The sequence below is a fragment of the Balaenoptera physalus genome, assembly GCF_965194825.1.
Source record: "Balaenoptera physalus genome assembly, chromosome: 21".
Taxonomy (NCBI): Eukaryota; Metazoa; Chordata; class Mammalia; order Artiodactyla; family Balaenopteridae; genus Balaenoptera; species Balaenoptera physalus.
The window spans coordinates 29,839,301-29,855,496 of record NC_138902.1 but is presented as its reverse complement, the minus strand read 5'-3'; positions in this window follow the sequence as shown (position 1 = coordinate 29,855,496).

Here is a 16,196-nt window from a genome sequence, read left to right as displayed (position 1 = left end):
CAATGAGGGGTAACTCTTTTTTAGCTCTCCCTGCAAAAATTCAGACAACTATTTCTCCTCCATTTCTAATTCTTCATCTATAGGTGATATTTAAATTGAAGTCATCAGCAGATCATACTGGGAATCTGTTGGTGCCACAAGGCAAAATCGATCGACTGTATTAGAAGAAAGGTTAATAGTCACCTTCACTAACCCCAGCTTTTGTACCAGGTTTATTATCACCCTCGAAATAGAACCTGCACGATCAATTTCAAATATCAGAGCATAACACACACTCTACAGGGAACCCATAAAAGAAAGCAGAAGAGGCAATAGTTCTACAGTTAGAAAAAACCCACAATTTTCATCGTGCATGGAAAACATCAAATTAAACCTGGTACTTGGTATTGACTCAGCATACCAGCTTCTCCCAACATTCCGGCTGAAGTTTAATCTTCTGCTAACTCCCTGGAGTGAGGCCTTTACTCCTGTGACACCCTTGTTGGCAATACAGAATTGAACAGGTGTTGGCTTCAGGGGAAGCTTATGATTAGTTTCTTCAAATGTGCGAAATAATGCTTATAGGAGAGCACTCATAAACAGCTTATAATTCGAAAAAACAAGAGGAATGAGGTTTACAAAATTTCTTCTTCACCCACTAATTGATCTCAGGTTTGATGAAAAGTTCATTTTTAGAAGGATTTTTTTTCTCTGTTCCCAGCTTGGTCTTCAGTCCTCTGTCAAAGACTTGTTCTCATCTGCTTGCTTATCCCTTTTATTTCTGCACAGCTCCGTATTACTCAGACCACAGCAGTCTGCTTTCATGACACCGAAGCTGAGGCCGTGATAGATTTCTCTCTGTGTGTAGAACGGTTGGAAGCATAGAAGGTAATGTTGAAAGGGTCAAAGTTATCAGAGCGGGTTAGAGAAAATGACCAACTTACTTACCACTGACAGACACCAGGTGTACCCTGGAAATCCGGGAGATAATATCATTGCACAGGTGCCAGGAAATAGCACATTCTAATACCACAGTGGCAGACCAGCCATTTCGGGTCATTATTTCACCAAGTGGTTAGTGCCAAAAATGTGTAATTCAGGTGGATAAGGTTGTCACAGGTCTATAGTATTTGAGGACAGCAGACTTGTTGAATGAATGAATAGATGAGAAAGATACGAATTCCATAGACAAAGGCAGACGTCTACAGAAAGCACTGAGCGATAATCTACCACTATTAAAAAAAAAAAAAAACTCAGTGAAGCCTGAGCAACCAAGTAGAACCGACATTTCCTAGTTACTGTGTGCTTGGCACCATGCCAGGTACTTTACATGTACGACTTATTTAAATGCCAACCACCATCTTGTCAAGTATCTTCTGGTGGCCAGACTTGAAGATGATAATCCCCCATGATCCTCGCCTCCTGGTATTTGTGCCTTTGTGTACTCTCCTCTCACAGTGAACAGGGCTGACCCATGTAACTAGTAGAATATTGTAGAAAGGTTGGTGTGTGATTTCCGAGGCTAGATCACACAAGCCATGTGGATTCTGCCTTGCTTACTCTTGGGTTACTCTCGGAGGGAAGCCATCTCCATGTCATTAGGCCACTTAGGTAGTTCTATGAAAAGGACCACAAGTTGAGGAACTGAGACTTCCTATCAACAACCTGCATTAACTTGCCAGTGAGCCACCCAAGAAATAACCCTTCAGCCCCAGGTAAGCCTCTGATGACTGCAGTGCTGGCCAGTTTCCTGACTGCAACTTCATGAGAGACCTTGGCTAGTAGACCCTGGTTCTAGGAACCCACCTAAGCCACTCCCAGATTCCTGACCCATAAAAATTACGTGAAATAATACACTTTTATTGATATTGTTTTAAGCCACTAAATTTGGGGTTCATTTATTACACAATAGTAGATAAGTAATAAAACCTTTATTACCCTCATTGTACAGGTGAAGAAACAAAGGCTATGAGAGCTAAAGATAAAAAATACTAGTACTCCCTTTCCTTTGTTCAGCATCTGCCAATGAAGACATAGACCACAGAAACTGGATAAAGTATGACACAGGAGCCAAGGAGGAGAGCAGCCAGGAGTGGACCAAAAGGCAAAGTTCACTTATTTATTCACTCATTCCACAAATAAATTCTTGAGAATCTACTATATGCCAGGCACTGTTCTGAGCCATGAAGATGCAGCTGTGACCAACATGGATAAGATTTCCTGCCTTCTTGGAGCTTACGTTGTAGTGATGGGTAAGTTATAATGAAAGAACAGAGAAAAAGGTAAATTATAAAATATAAGTTGAAAGAGAAGCAAGCCTAGGGAAGAACAAGACCATGAGAAAGGCAGCCTGCCTTTGCTTCCTTCCTGCACTATGGATTATTAAGACAAAGCCCTTTATGTGAGGTTTCCTGAGTGCAGTGCTCTGCTCTGCAACATGACACGTGTTAGACAGGGGTCATCTTTTCTTTTGTACACTCATGTATCCCATGTGCCTAGAGCTAAACACAATATGTGTTTAGTAAATATTTATTGCAATGATTTAATGTCTCAAAGAATAAAATTTTTAGGGAATTTAGCTACCTAAGAAGCTCGACGTTCTTCAGCTGTTTTAGGTTGGGCATGTTATTTATTTAAGACAGAGTGAATTCTGCCAGTGTAACTCCTCTTCCATTCCCAATAGAACAAAACTCATTGTGTAATAAATACGATTTTCTGCTCAATAGCCATGCCACAAATTAATTTGAGTGTGCAAGATCTTACATTCTGAAGCCAATGTAGTCAACGTACAGTCAGGATTTTAGGATCCTCCTAGAATCAAAATATGAGGTAGGCTATACGATTCCTCAGAGTGTGAACCTATACTGAAAGGTGAACCAGGATGCGTGGTGTATGCCTATACTGAAGGGTCATAGGGGACTCAGACTGTGACATGCAGGTATAACCATAACCTTCTTATCAGAATTAGGCATCACTGGGATTAGAATGGCTTCAGTCCAGGAAACAACATGGGAGTGGATTTAGTAGCAGCAACTAAAAGGTGAACCCCTGGAAATCAGGATGAAAAAAACTTTCCCTCCCTCAGATGGGATTGATTCAGAAATCTGATTAGGTGTGTGGGTGTGTGCTTGTAAGTGGGTTTTTATGTGTGCAAATGTGATTATATGCCTTTGTTTTTTGAAAGAGAGGTGGATGGTCAGTCCCTTGTTAGAACAAGTGGGTTGATAAAGTATGATACAGGAGCCAAGGCAAAAACCAGGGAAGTGAAGCAAAGAGCTTAGATTTACTATTGTACATATAACACGTGACTTGTTTTATTTAGGGATATTTATCAATATGCCAGTACATTTATTATAAAAAGTGATATTTATTTGTATACATAGGTTATATACGTGTTCAAATATGCATCATTTATAGATCTTTAAATATGTCTAATCTATGAGTGAAAATGTTGGAGTACTGAACATTTATACCTCTAATTTATTAGAGTGGGGTATATCTGTTTATATTTGCGGTTGGCAGAAAAATGGTCTCTAAAAGATGTCCCTGTTCTAATCCTTGCAACCTTTGAATATGTTGAATTACATGGCCAATGGGAATTAAGGTAGCAGATGAAATTATATTTGCTAATCTGCTGATTTTAAGATAGAAAGATTATCCTGGATTACTCAGATGGGCTCAATGTAATCACCAAGGTCCTTAAATGCAGAAGAGGAAAGCAGAAGAGTCAGTGTCAGAGGAATAGGATGTGACTTGACTGGCTGTTGGCTTGCTTTGAGGATGGAAGGGAGTTACAAGCCAAGGTACAAGGGCAGCTTCTAGAAGCTGGAAAAGCAAGGAGACAGATCGTCCTCCAGAGCTTCCAGAAAGGAATGAAATCCTTCCACTACCTTATCTTTAGCCCAGAGGGACCATTTCAGACTTCTGACCTCTAGAACTCTAACATGATACATTCGTATTATTTAAACCACTAAATTTGCAGTAACTTTCTACAGCAGCAATAGAAAAGCAACTTAAGTTATATGCATTTGTAAATTTTATGAAAACACAAATAATTTCAAAAAGTGAAAGATTCAGGAGACGCTTTAGCTCACATGTTGAAAAGTTCCATCTGGAAGTCAGATCCCAGGAACAGTCCTTTTCACTCCATCCAACATCATAATCAATAATATTTATGTTATCTTGTGTGTACTTGTTGACGCATTACAAAGCTGCACACCATGCCGTATATTTCCTAAACAGCAGTATTTAGAGAAATCGTTTCCATTTAAATGCTACTTTCTACAACCATTTGTTTCTTTTTTCTTTCTTTAATGCATTTTAATTAAAGGTAAGAAGAGAGTGAAAAAGAGATGAGAGAACTAAGGCAGCTGTAACGTGTAGGTGTAAGATACTGCAGCCTGAAGCCTTATGTTCAGTTTGAAGGTAGAAACACAGTGATTATAGATATATTTCTAAATGAAATTCTACATAAATCCTAGCTTTGAACATGAGACTTTATGGAAGTCAAAAACAACACTGATTCTTTGTGAATGCACACTGATTTTTCTTGATGTTTAATTAATTCTAATGATGGAAGTCTATGTCACAAGTGCTCCTTCAACAAAGATATTTTATTTTAAAAAATACAAATAATTGCACAAATAATTGTTGGGTAAATCCTTGCAGTATCTAATAATGGTGCCAATTTCAAACATAGTATTTTAATGTACAAAATTACTTGCCCTTACCAGGCAGTGAGAAAAATTGCAAAATCAGTCAATGTGAGAATTTAAAACTATACCGAGGAGAGTTAATTTAAATATGGCTTCCTTCAGGGACTCTTCTGTATTTAGACCAGCTGAAATGTGCTCAAAAATAGCAAACTCATTTTAATACTAGTATAAGCAAAACAAGTCTGCCTCAAAAACATTATATTGTAAAAGGTCTCTGGGTCACCCACTGTCTTAGGTATATGTTGGTGTCTCTTACCACCATTTAGATTATCATGAGTGATCCTAAAATCTGTTAAGACACTTTACTAGTAAAATGTAGAAGCCAATAGCAAAACTAGAATAAATAATATCTTGTTTCCTACATCATTAAGCTAACAGAAGAGACTATTTGTAGGATCTCTAACTGCTGGTGTATTACTGTCATTCATTATTAGTAGCAATAATTTTCTTGCCATATAACTAGTAGCTGGCTTTGTATTTTAAAATACAGTAAGTCCCATGGCTCCCTCCCTACTCCGTATTCAACTTTACTATTTCTTGATGTTCCATCCTCTTTCTATTGTAAATTCTGCTTAAGTCTTTCAGTATCTTTATGGAAATTAATATCTTACCGAATAGAGTTGAGGGAGTTATTTTTTATTTATACAATAAATTCGTACACATACAAAGCTGAAACAAACATACTCCAGTTAAATTATTTAACAGTCAAAAGGGGAATTAATACATGAACTTAAGAATGAAACTAATATTTAGAGTGAGTGAAACTTGAATTTCAGTTCTGTTTCACTCCTGTCTAGTCGTATCTAGGACAAGTTACTTACTGTATTTGAACCTCAGGGATTTTTGCTGTTGCTGTTGTTAAAAAAATCAACATCTTCCCCTATCTTATAGGTTTGTTGTATTACATATGTGGATCTAAATTAGGTACAGTATATTGCCTATCCAAAAGTACCCTACCTCTGACCTTCTTCCTTCTCACCAGAACCCTGATTTGGTTCAGGTACTTTGATCTTAGGGTACAGACGTATGTTCCAGAAGTAGGCATGACCTCCACTGGGCAATGAGATAAAACAGGAAGACTTCTAGAGCCTCCCTACAAAGATACAAAGGGGCAAGGAGACTCTCTCTTCCATGCTGTCACCTGCTTAGTGCCTTTGCACACTATCATGAAAACATGGTGCTTAGGGTTGCTCCCCTATCTAGTGACTGAGAAGGCGATGTCAGGCAAGATCCCAGCAGCTGTCCACTTCTGGAATTGCTGTTTGGTGGAGGGAAGCTCCTCTTGTTTCAGGACTGTTGGTAGGGCATTCTGGTATTTTCAGATGAACGCTGTACCTAGTAGGGATTTAGGGATTGTAGATGCACATGCCTTGTTAATATTGTTTTAATAAAGATTGTCACAAGAAGTCTTGATAATATGTTTTAATAAGTTCCCAGATGGGAGAGAGAATTGCAGTTGAGAAAATTATACAAGATTTCATGGTGGAGAGATCAATCCCATCGGACTTTGATGAGTTTTCAGTCTTTGAGCATGGAGAGCTCGGAAAGGGTGCGTGACAGAATTCCATTTGGAGGCAGCTGAGTTATTGAGGGACTTCTACTTAATAAAGCATAGGTTTAGTCTGGCTTCATTTTGAACAATATTTTGATAACTGACTAATAGTTTTAGAACACATATAGTTTTGCTTCTGCTTGAATTATTTTCTGGTTTTATTATTTTTTTAAGGAAAAAAATCATCAATTTAGTTTGTAAGTTGGTAAAACGTATATAGTGGCCAGTGTTTGTTTTTTTTTTGCCCAGCAAAGTATTATGATTCATGTCAATGTGCACAGCCAGTTTTAAAAAAATCAGTGAGTCTTAGGGCTTATACAACTTGGTTTCAACACCAACACTAAGCAACACTCGGTGTAGATGTGGCAGAAGGCCAACCATCAGAGAAGGAATGGAGTCAGTGATTATCCACAGCATAGGCTGGGCATAGCTGCTCTTAGGCACCATGGTCCAGGCTTCGGCACAGAATGTCCTCCATGGCTGCTGGGCTGACGAGACAATCCAAAGCATCCCAATGCCAGGATGAGACCCTCCCCACACCATGTTACAGCCTAGCCTAACACTGACTAGAGCGCACCCAGTTTCTCAAAGTAACGAGAGACATATCAAAGGACCTTCTGTCCCAGCGACAGAGGTAGGCAGTGTAAGATCATGTGAGCTGTTGATTCCCTCATGTTCCCTGGCTGGCCCTGAACAAAACCAGAAATAGAAAAGATGGGACTTACTCACTGTCACCTAATATCTCATCATCATGTCATCTATTTGGAACATTTCAACTTTGTCAACTTTTCCAAAATGTTTATCTTTTTAGGTTTTTCCCATCCACATTTTTAGAATTTTTCTGTTTTTTGTGGAAGTCTATTTTCGAAAAAAGCACATCTTTGATTACCTTGAATAATTAGAAATAAAAATAACGTTGAAAAGAAATTACACAATACCTAAAAATAGACAAGGACTGTGGCAGCTATTAAATATTATGACGATACGTAGTATTATGATTTTGTTAGGTGGTGTTATGAGGAAATAATATTAGATCCTATTATTTTGCAAATGGGAAATTTGCTCAGAGTTACATGTTAGTAAGAGGTAAAGTTAGGATATACCTTAGTTCTGTCCTTTTTTCTGTATCATGCAACTCTATTATAGTTCAGTACTTAACCACATTGGGTGGAAGATAGAGAAAATAAAAACAGGGAAAGGAAAAAACCCTACAGTTTAAGTCCAATCAAATATCTGATTTTTAATCAAAGAGAGTCAAAAGAGGTCAAGTACAGAGGAATCATTTGATTACTACCAAAATAGTTGATCATATTTTTTGTTTTTCTTGAGGCTGTGCATTTTGAACACCTAGTGAAAGAGAAGTTTAGTGATATACTGATATGACACAAAATATTCCAGATATAATACAGTTAGCTTTAAATAGAAAACATAGCAACAATTATAGGTTGCATGTCTGCTATGAACCAGGTGTATTGTTACGCAAAAGGATAAAGATATGGTGCTTGCCTTGAATATATTATGTCCCTACATTGTGAAGTTTAATTTTTCACAGTATTTTGAAACAGGTGAAATAACTACTAATTTAGGACCAGAAAATATATATTTGGGATCAATTCCCACTTTGTAACATTGACAATTAAGGCATGAGATAATTAATGATTTTAGAAGAATAATCAATGTTTAGTTTAAAAGGGTTTTCGAATAAAGACTATTTTAGACTTTAAAAATTATTGTTTAAATTTTTTAAATTAAATAAATGTGAATAGTGTGCTTATCCTTTTAGTTTTTGGATTGTATGATTTTTGGGTTTTTTGGGGGTTTTTTTTGTTTTTTAATTTTATTTATTTATTTATTTATTTATGGCTGTGTTGGGTCTTCATTTCTGTGCGAGGGCTTTCTCCAATGGCGGCAAGTGGGGGCCACTCTTCATCGCGGTGCGCAGGCCTCTCACTATCGCAGCCTCTCTTGTTGCGGAGCACAGGCTCCAGATGCGCAGGCTCAGTAATTGTGGCTGACGGGCCTAGTTGCTCCGTGGCATGTGGGATCTTCCCAGACCAGGGCTCGAACCTGTGTCCCCTGCATTGGCAGGCAGATTCTCAACCACTGCGCCACCACGGAAGCCCGGCTTGTCTGATTTTTGAATAGTCCCATTAACCAAAAAATCAATCTTAATTGATTTTAAATATTTGTCATAATTTTTAGAGCATTCAGTAAAGTGGAAATCATCAGTTTTTAATAGCATTGCTTCAGGGATGCAGTGTACACCTAAATTGTATTCACCCATGATTTACTATATAAGTTTGATTAACTTAAATGTGTGGTAAGTTCTTTCTTGTTAATGTAAATGGAACAAATTAGTGTTCTAAATAGAAGGGGAAATAGAATTACAGGAAGCAACACAAATATCCTAGATTATCTGGGCTGTTTTTAAATGCTTTGTTTCATCTCTTTAATTAAGTGCAATCTCCTTTCTATAATTGAATTTAAGATGGTTGTACCTAAATAATTAAATTTCCCCCAATATATATGTTTCTTTGGTAACATCTAAATGTTACAGTGTAATATATATAGTCAAAGGATGGTGTGAAAATCTTTTACAGCCAGTAGGATTTTATGCTTTTAAACCCCATCAGATTTTGTTGCAACAATATGAAAATAGAATTTCAGATTACTCTCATTTTTTTACACTGTACTTTTTCTACTTCTGGAGGATGAACTTATATAATTTTTCTTTGTATTTTTTGCACTCCCTGAACACTTTAAACATCAAAATATACACATCGTTTATAATCAGAAAGAAATAAAGCTCTTCAATTTTTTTTTAACATCTTTATTGGAATATAATTGCTTTACAATGGTGTGTTAGTTTCTGCTTTATAACAAAGTGAATCAGCTATACATATACATATATCCCCATATCTCCTCCCTCTTGCGTCTCCTTCCCACTCCCCCATCCCACCCCTCTAAGTGGTCACAGAGCACCGAGCTGATCTCCCTGTGCTATGTGACTGCTTCCCACTATCTGTTTTACATTTGGTAGTGTGTATATGTCCATGCCACTCTCTCTCTTCGTCCCAGTTTACCCTTCCCCCTCCCATGTCCTCAAATCCATTCTCTACGTCTGTGTCTTTATTCCTGTCCTGCCCCTAGGTTCTTCAGAACCATTTTTTTTTTTTAGATTCCATATATATGTGTTAGCATACGGTATCTGTTTTTCTCTTTCTGACTTACTTCACTTTGTATGACAGACTCTAGGTCCATCCACCTCACTACAGATAACTCAATTTCATTTCTTTTTATGGCTGAGTAATATTCCATTGTATATATGTGCCACAGCTTTTTTTTTATTAACATATTTCCATACAAATAACCCAAAGAAAGTTTAGTAGTAGTTGTTTTGTTTGTTTGTTTGTTTATACTGCAGGTTCTTATTAGTCATCAATTTTATACACATCAGTGTATACATGTCAATCCCAATCGCCCAATTCAGCACACCACCATCCCCACCCCACCGTGGTTTTCCCCCCTTGGTGTCCATACGTTTGTTCTCTACATCTGTGTCTCAACTTCTGCCCTGCAAACTGGTTCATCTGTACCATTTTTCTAGGTTCCACAAACATGCGTTAATATACGATATTTGTTTTTCTCTTTCTGACTTACTTCACTCTGTATGACAGTCTCTAGATCCATCCACGTCTCAACAAATGACTCAATTTCATTCCTTTTTATGGCTGAGTAATATTCCATTGTTTATATGTGCCACAGCTTCTTTATCCATTCATCTGTCGATGGACACTTAGGTTGCTTCCATGTCCTGGCTGTTGTAAATAGAAGCTCTTCAATTTTGAAAACAATCATTTTATTATTAAAACCTTATCAGAGTGAGGTAGAATCCTTATCATTTTAATGTGCAAACATGTTATTTATTGAGGATGACTTGTTAGGAAAAATTGAGTCCACTATCCTCTAGAGTTAACCAAGGTGTTGTACTGGGTTGATTAGTGGATAAGCTCACGGACCTGGGCATGGAAGCTCTTGAGTTTAGATTCCAGCTCTGCCGCCTGTCATCTGTTTTACCTGGGGCAAAACAGATACTCAGTACTTTTTCTCCTTAGCTTCCTCTCAGCTACGAAGACCCAATGCAGCCAAAAATAAATAAATAAATTTATTTATTTAAAAAAAAATAGTAGCTACTTCATAGGGTCAGTGTGAGGATTCAGTGCATTAATCTATACAAAGCCCTTGGAACAAAACCTGATATGTATCATGGTACATTCAGTGTTATTATGAGCCATAATAGAGTATGAAACACTCTAGAAAAATTGTTTAAAAAAAGGGAATTATAGAAATGTTAAGAATAATCCAAAACATTCAGTGCATTTTCCCAGGCCCTTTTCTCTGTGGGATCACACTGCTCCAGGAGAGAGGGCAATTGAGTGTCTGCCCTCAGGACAGAGGTGGATGATGCCAACAGATCCACGAGCACCAGACACACAGATAATTTAGAGGAAAGGAAACGCAAATGGCCAGTTAACAATGAAAAGTCTTCAGCCTTACTAATAATCAAGGGATTGTAAATTCAGATAAGGACAAGATATGATTCACTTATAAATTAGCACAGATTATTAAATAAAGTCTAAAATCCAAGGCTTCAAGTGTCAGCACATTTTTATACTCTGCTGAAGGGAGTGGAAATTAATCAGACCTTTGAGACCAATTTAGCAATATACAGAGGAAACATGTAAATGCTCATAAACTTTGAGTTAGCAACTCTCTTTTTGGAGAGTTATGCTGAAGAAATCAGGAGAAAGACATTCATATCAGCAATACTTATAACACTAAAAACTAGAAATAATATAAATTTCTAACAAGATGCGATTAGTTTAATAAATTGGAATACAACCACATGCTGAATATGGTACAACTATTACAGTGATATTCATAAGTAGTTTGTAAAGGTTAAAATTAGGGAGTACTACTTAATCAATACTGACTAAGTTCCCTCTAGGTGCAGGGAACTCCATGGTAGTTGCCTCCTGGGTTTACTCTGCCCCATTACTCATGCTGCCCCTGGAATCACTGGTAAATTTCGGATGCAAAACTCGACATGATCTGCTCTACCCTCTTTTCCTTTGGGTATCTGGCTGCTGGAAGAAGACTTCTTTCTGTTTCTCCCCAGTAACAGACTCTTTCTCTAGATTCTGTTCTTTCCAGCCACATGAGAAAGGCTCTTTCATACAGTGCTGTCCAAGATAGGGTTCTAAGTCTGCCTACCTCTGAGATTCAGTTAGAAAGATTATTTGGCTATCACACTAAGCCACATACCGAAGCTTAACTTTTACTAATTAAAAAAAAAAAGGTATACTAATTTCCCATTTCCCAGTTCTGTTTCATATCTCTTTTTCAAAAACTTGGTGGGAAAGAAAAGTATTACATTCCAGAGGACTCTCCACACTCCGCAATATCTGAAATTGCACATTCATAAAAGCTACATAACACCTTACTCCAAAAGGCAGAAATTATTTTAAATCAACAAACATTTTTTTAATTTCTTAGTTTATGTGGATCAGGAATCCAGGCAAGGTTTATCTGAATGCCACTGCTTCGAGGTCTCTGACAATGTTGTAAACCATTTGGACTATGGCTGTGGTCTCACGTGATGGTTCAACAGGGGAGAATTCATTTCCAGGCTCATTCATGCTGTGGTCAGAATTCAGTTTCTTGCTGGCTGTTGGCAGCTCCTTGCCACAAAGAACCTCTTCCTAGGACAGCTCACCTGTGACAGCAGGCTTCCCTCGGAGTTTAAGGAGAGAGCAAGAGAGGGTGTACGAGACAGAAACCACAGTCTCTTTGTAACCAGTTCTCAGAAGTGACATCCCTGTTACTTTTGCCGTATTCTGTTCTCTGGCTGTGCATCACTAGTCATTTCTTCAGCACTGAGTCACAGTCCAAACTCAAAGGCAGGAGATGACACAAGGATGCAAACGCCCAGAGGCTAGGATCACTGCAGACCGTTCTAGAGGCTGCACATCCCCAAACCAACATTCACTTACCACAAGCCAGGCACATAGATTACCTCACTTAATCTTTGTAACAACCCAAAGAGGCAGTTATGTGATTAGCCTATTTTTAAAATCAGGAAGCTGAGGCTCAAAGATGTTAAGTATGTGACTTAAGAGCTCACAAGACTGTACGTGGCTGATGAGGGATTGGAACTGTGGCTGTTTGCTTTCAGATTGTGTTCACTTAACTACTTGGAAATTATTAAAGACAAAAAATTAAATTGCAGGTATGTGAGTACATTTCATGCTCTTAGTTATGTTAAAAAATACATAGAAAAAGTGGAAGAAAACATGTTAAAGTGTTTTAAAAAACCATTTAAACCTTTCAATGAAGGGATTATGAGTGGCTATTTTTGTCTATTTTTTAATGTTAATATTTATTTTCCAAAATGCTTATACTGACCTTTCTTATCTAACATGGGAAAGAGCCATGAAAAAAACCAAAAGCTATCTCTGTTCTAGTGTGGTTTACATTGGTGCACTAAGGGTGTAACAGAGGGAGAGGTCCGTCGTGAATGCAGGTAATAAAGGGTGTACTGTCTGTAGTGAACTAAAAAAAAATAACCCATCAAAAGTCAGTCATTTTTTAGTATCACTCAATTCTAAACAATGTCAGTGATAAAATACTCTTTCTTCCTAGGGCATACTGCTGCCATCATCCCCTTCCCCTTCACCACTTGATTAGTCTGGGGATGTAGAAAATAAATACACACACACACATACACACACAGTTATGTCAGATAGTGCTAAGTTCTACAAAAAATAAAGCAGGGTCTAAGGAGAGAGCAGATGATGAAAAGGGGAACTCTTTAGTTAGGGCAATCAATGAAGACCTCTCCCAAAGGTGACATATAAATAGAGACCTGAATAACTTGAGGGAACATGCATTGTTTTTATAATCAGAGAACTAGAGAAAACATTGGGTGTCCCACTGTAGCCTACAATCCATAAAAATTTTACCATTCCTTCATTTCTACATTCAGTCCCTTAATCATTCAGTTAATGCATTTTTATTAAGTGCCCATTATGTGGCAAGAACTCTGCTAGGCACTGGGAATTTAAAAGTGAGTAAAACAGATATGGTTTCTTCTCCCATTAGTTTTGGACTAGAAAGGGGAGCACAGTTGTTCATCAGCGGGGGACTGAGAGATATAGCTGCGAACTGAGGCAAGTATTACAAGGGAATTCTCTCTCCTAGGCTGCTGTGGGAGAGAAGAAAACATCTACGGGGGTCACTGAGCTCTGCCACAATGCTTGTTGCAACTGTAGCCACAAATGATACCTATTTGGGAAAAATTATGTGATAAAAATAGAATCAGGTTAAGGAAAGACTCTTGACGAATTCCAAACATTAGTGATCCAGTATAGAGGAGGAGCTGCAACTCACTGAGGGGAGCAGAGCATGCAGAGAGGTGGCGAGAGGGGAGGAAAGCCTAATGGACCACAGGGAAGAGAGCTTTTCCGGAACAGGAGGGACAGCAGTGTTGAATGAGTGACAGGTCCTGTGAGCTGAGGAGTGAAAACGCCCTCAGTAGTTAGTGACATGAGTGTTAGGAAACCTAGGGACAGACTGCAGATTGGAGTGGATTGACACACTAATGGAAGAAGAGGAAAGAGTGTATAAGTAACTTTTAAAAGATATTTAGCTGTGAAGGAGAAAAAATAGGTGGTAGCTGAAGAGGAAAGTGAAATCAAAGAAGGGTTTGGGATGCATTTTATTTTTTTTAAATATGGAAGAAACTATATCTATTGACATTATAATGATAGCGATCTTGTAGAGAGAAAGGAGGATGGCTGGGGATGGGGCATTAGGAAAAAAAAGGTGCCGGTGACTGAGAAGGAGGTTGACGAAGGAATCCACGGAAATCTAGCAGAGACTGAGTTTGTTCTAAGGTCCCCTCAAAAGTCCTGTTCCTGTGGGTCTTCTCTCTCTTTCGTGGAGGCAAAGGGAAGCTTTCAAACGTTTAAAAATGTAGTCGCTTAGAATTTGGGAGCCGTAAAATGCACACATCACACCCCAAAATATTTTCATTACTCATCTCACTTTTTAAAGCACTTGTGTAGGATTTCATTATTTTTATCCCCACGACAACCTGGTGAGGTTGTCAGGACGTACGTCGATCAATTTATGTGACTTATCTATGGCAACACAGTGTCAATCATGCTATTTATAAAATATCAAGAGACCCAGATCTCTTGACTGTGGTGCCAGTGCTTTTTTTAAGCCACACTACACCTTAGTCTCCTAAATCCAGTAGGTGTAATGATGAAGTTCATAGCTTAAAAATACAAGTTGAAGACAGTGAAAAAACACCAAAGAGAAGGTTTGGCTCTCTTACATCTTGAGACCCAGTTAAATGTTTTCTTTACATTCATCGGAAGGAAATTAATTTAAATATAATGTATGAATATGCTAATGAAGCACACATACAATGTCTTGAAGTGAATTGAAGCACAATGTAAACACCTGTCTACTCTTGGACTTTTTTCACAGGTCTGCTTTCTCAGTACAGTTCCCCTAAACTAGCTCTGGGTGACAGAAGCTTCTAGAAATCCGATTCCCTTTGGCTCTGAGTAGACCTCTGAGGTGCCTCTTGCTCAATACTATGAGCAGCACAGTTCAGACAGCCTCTGAAGTTTGATGAAATTATATATATTTTTACTAGATTGTGAGAATATTCTGGAAAAAAAAGTTCTAAGCTATATGGAGATAAGTAATAACACAAATAAAATTAAATAACATTAATGCCTACTGAGTTTCTACTGTTTTCTATTTTCAGCAGGTTGAGATGATCTCATCCTAGTGTTTTTATTTCGTTTTTAATGCTTAGTCAAGAACACAGCACTAATTCTGTTATCAAACCAACACCATGGCTGATCCATATGTGTAGACCAGGATTTCCTTGGAAGCACAGGTAAGCTTTTTCCAACATGTGATGAGGATGGTAGAAAATAACTGATCTTATTTCCAGCGCATCATTTTGCTCTAAGACACTTTGAGGAGTACCGTCAGTTCTTCCCCATCCTCTTCTTCAGTCATGCTGAACTGTGCCACGTTCTCTTTTAACTCCTGGCATTTGTAAATCCTGTTTGCACTCCTTGGAATGCTCTTCCTCTCTGCTTTGGCCTCCAAAGCCCATCTTGACCTTCATTCATCTGGCTAATTCCATTTCACCCCTCAAGTCTTCCTCCAGAAAGTTTCCTCTGACCACTTCTCCTCCCAGTTCCAAGGCTGCATGAAGAGTCTCAGATCGCTTCCCATAGCACTGTCTCCATTCCACCCCTCAGCAAGGAGTCAAAGCACTAGAAGCTTCTTGAGGACAAAAATTATGTCTTGGTCACTGTTCAATGTCCAGGGCCTAGAACAGTACCAGGCACATTCAGCATTTGAATCCAGGACCGTTGTTGGGCCTTGGGTCATTGTTTGCTCCATCTCACACTAATTCCATTTCCATTTAAGATGAACTAATAGTATCTGCTTTTCAAGGCCCTGTAAAAATTAGATAATGCTCATAAAGCACCAACTTACCATCATTTCATTTGAAAATTATTTTACTTAAACCAGTGGTTCTCAACCAGGAGAGGGGCCTTTTGGCTATACCTGGAGACGTTTTTGATTGTCACAACTGGGGGCTACTGGCATCTAAAGGGTGAAGGCCAGAGATGCTGTTAAATAACCCATAATGCACAGGGCAATGGCCCACAACAAAAAATGTTAATAGTGACCCAAAGTGTTAATAGTTCAGAGATTGAGGAACCCTGCTTTAAGACTATTCTGTGTCTTTTTTTTATGTGAACCCATCATTTTTTTCTTTGCCATAACTTATGAGCTCTTTATGGCATGCACTGGCCTTACTTCACATTGTACCTACACGGCTTGCTAGGGTA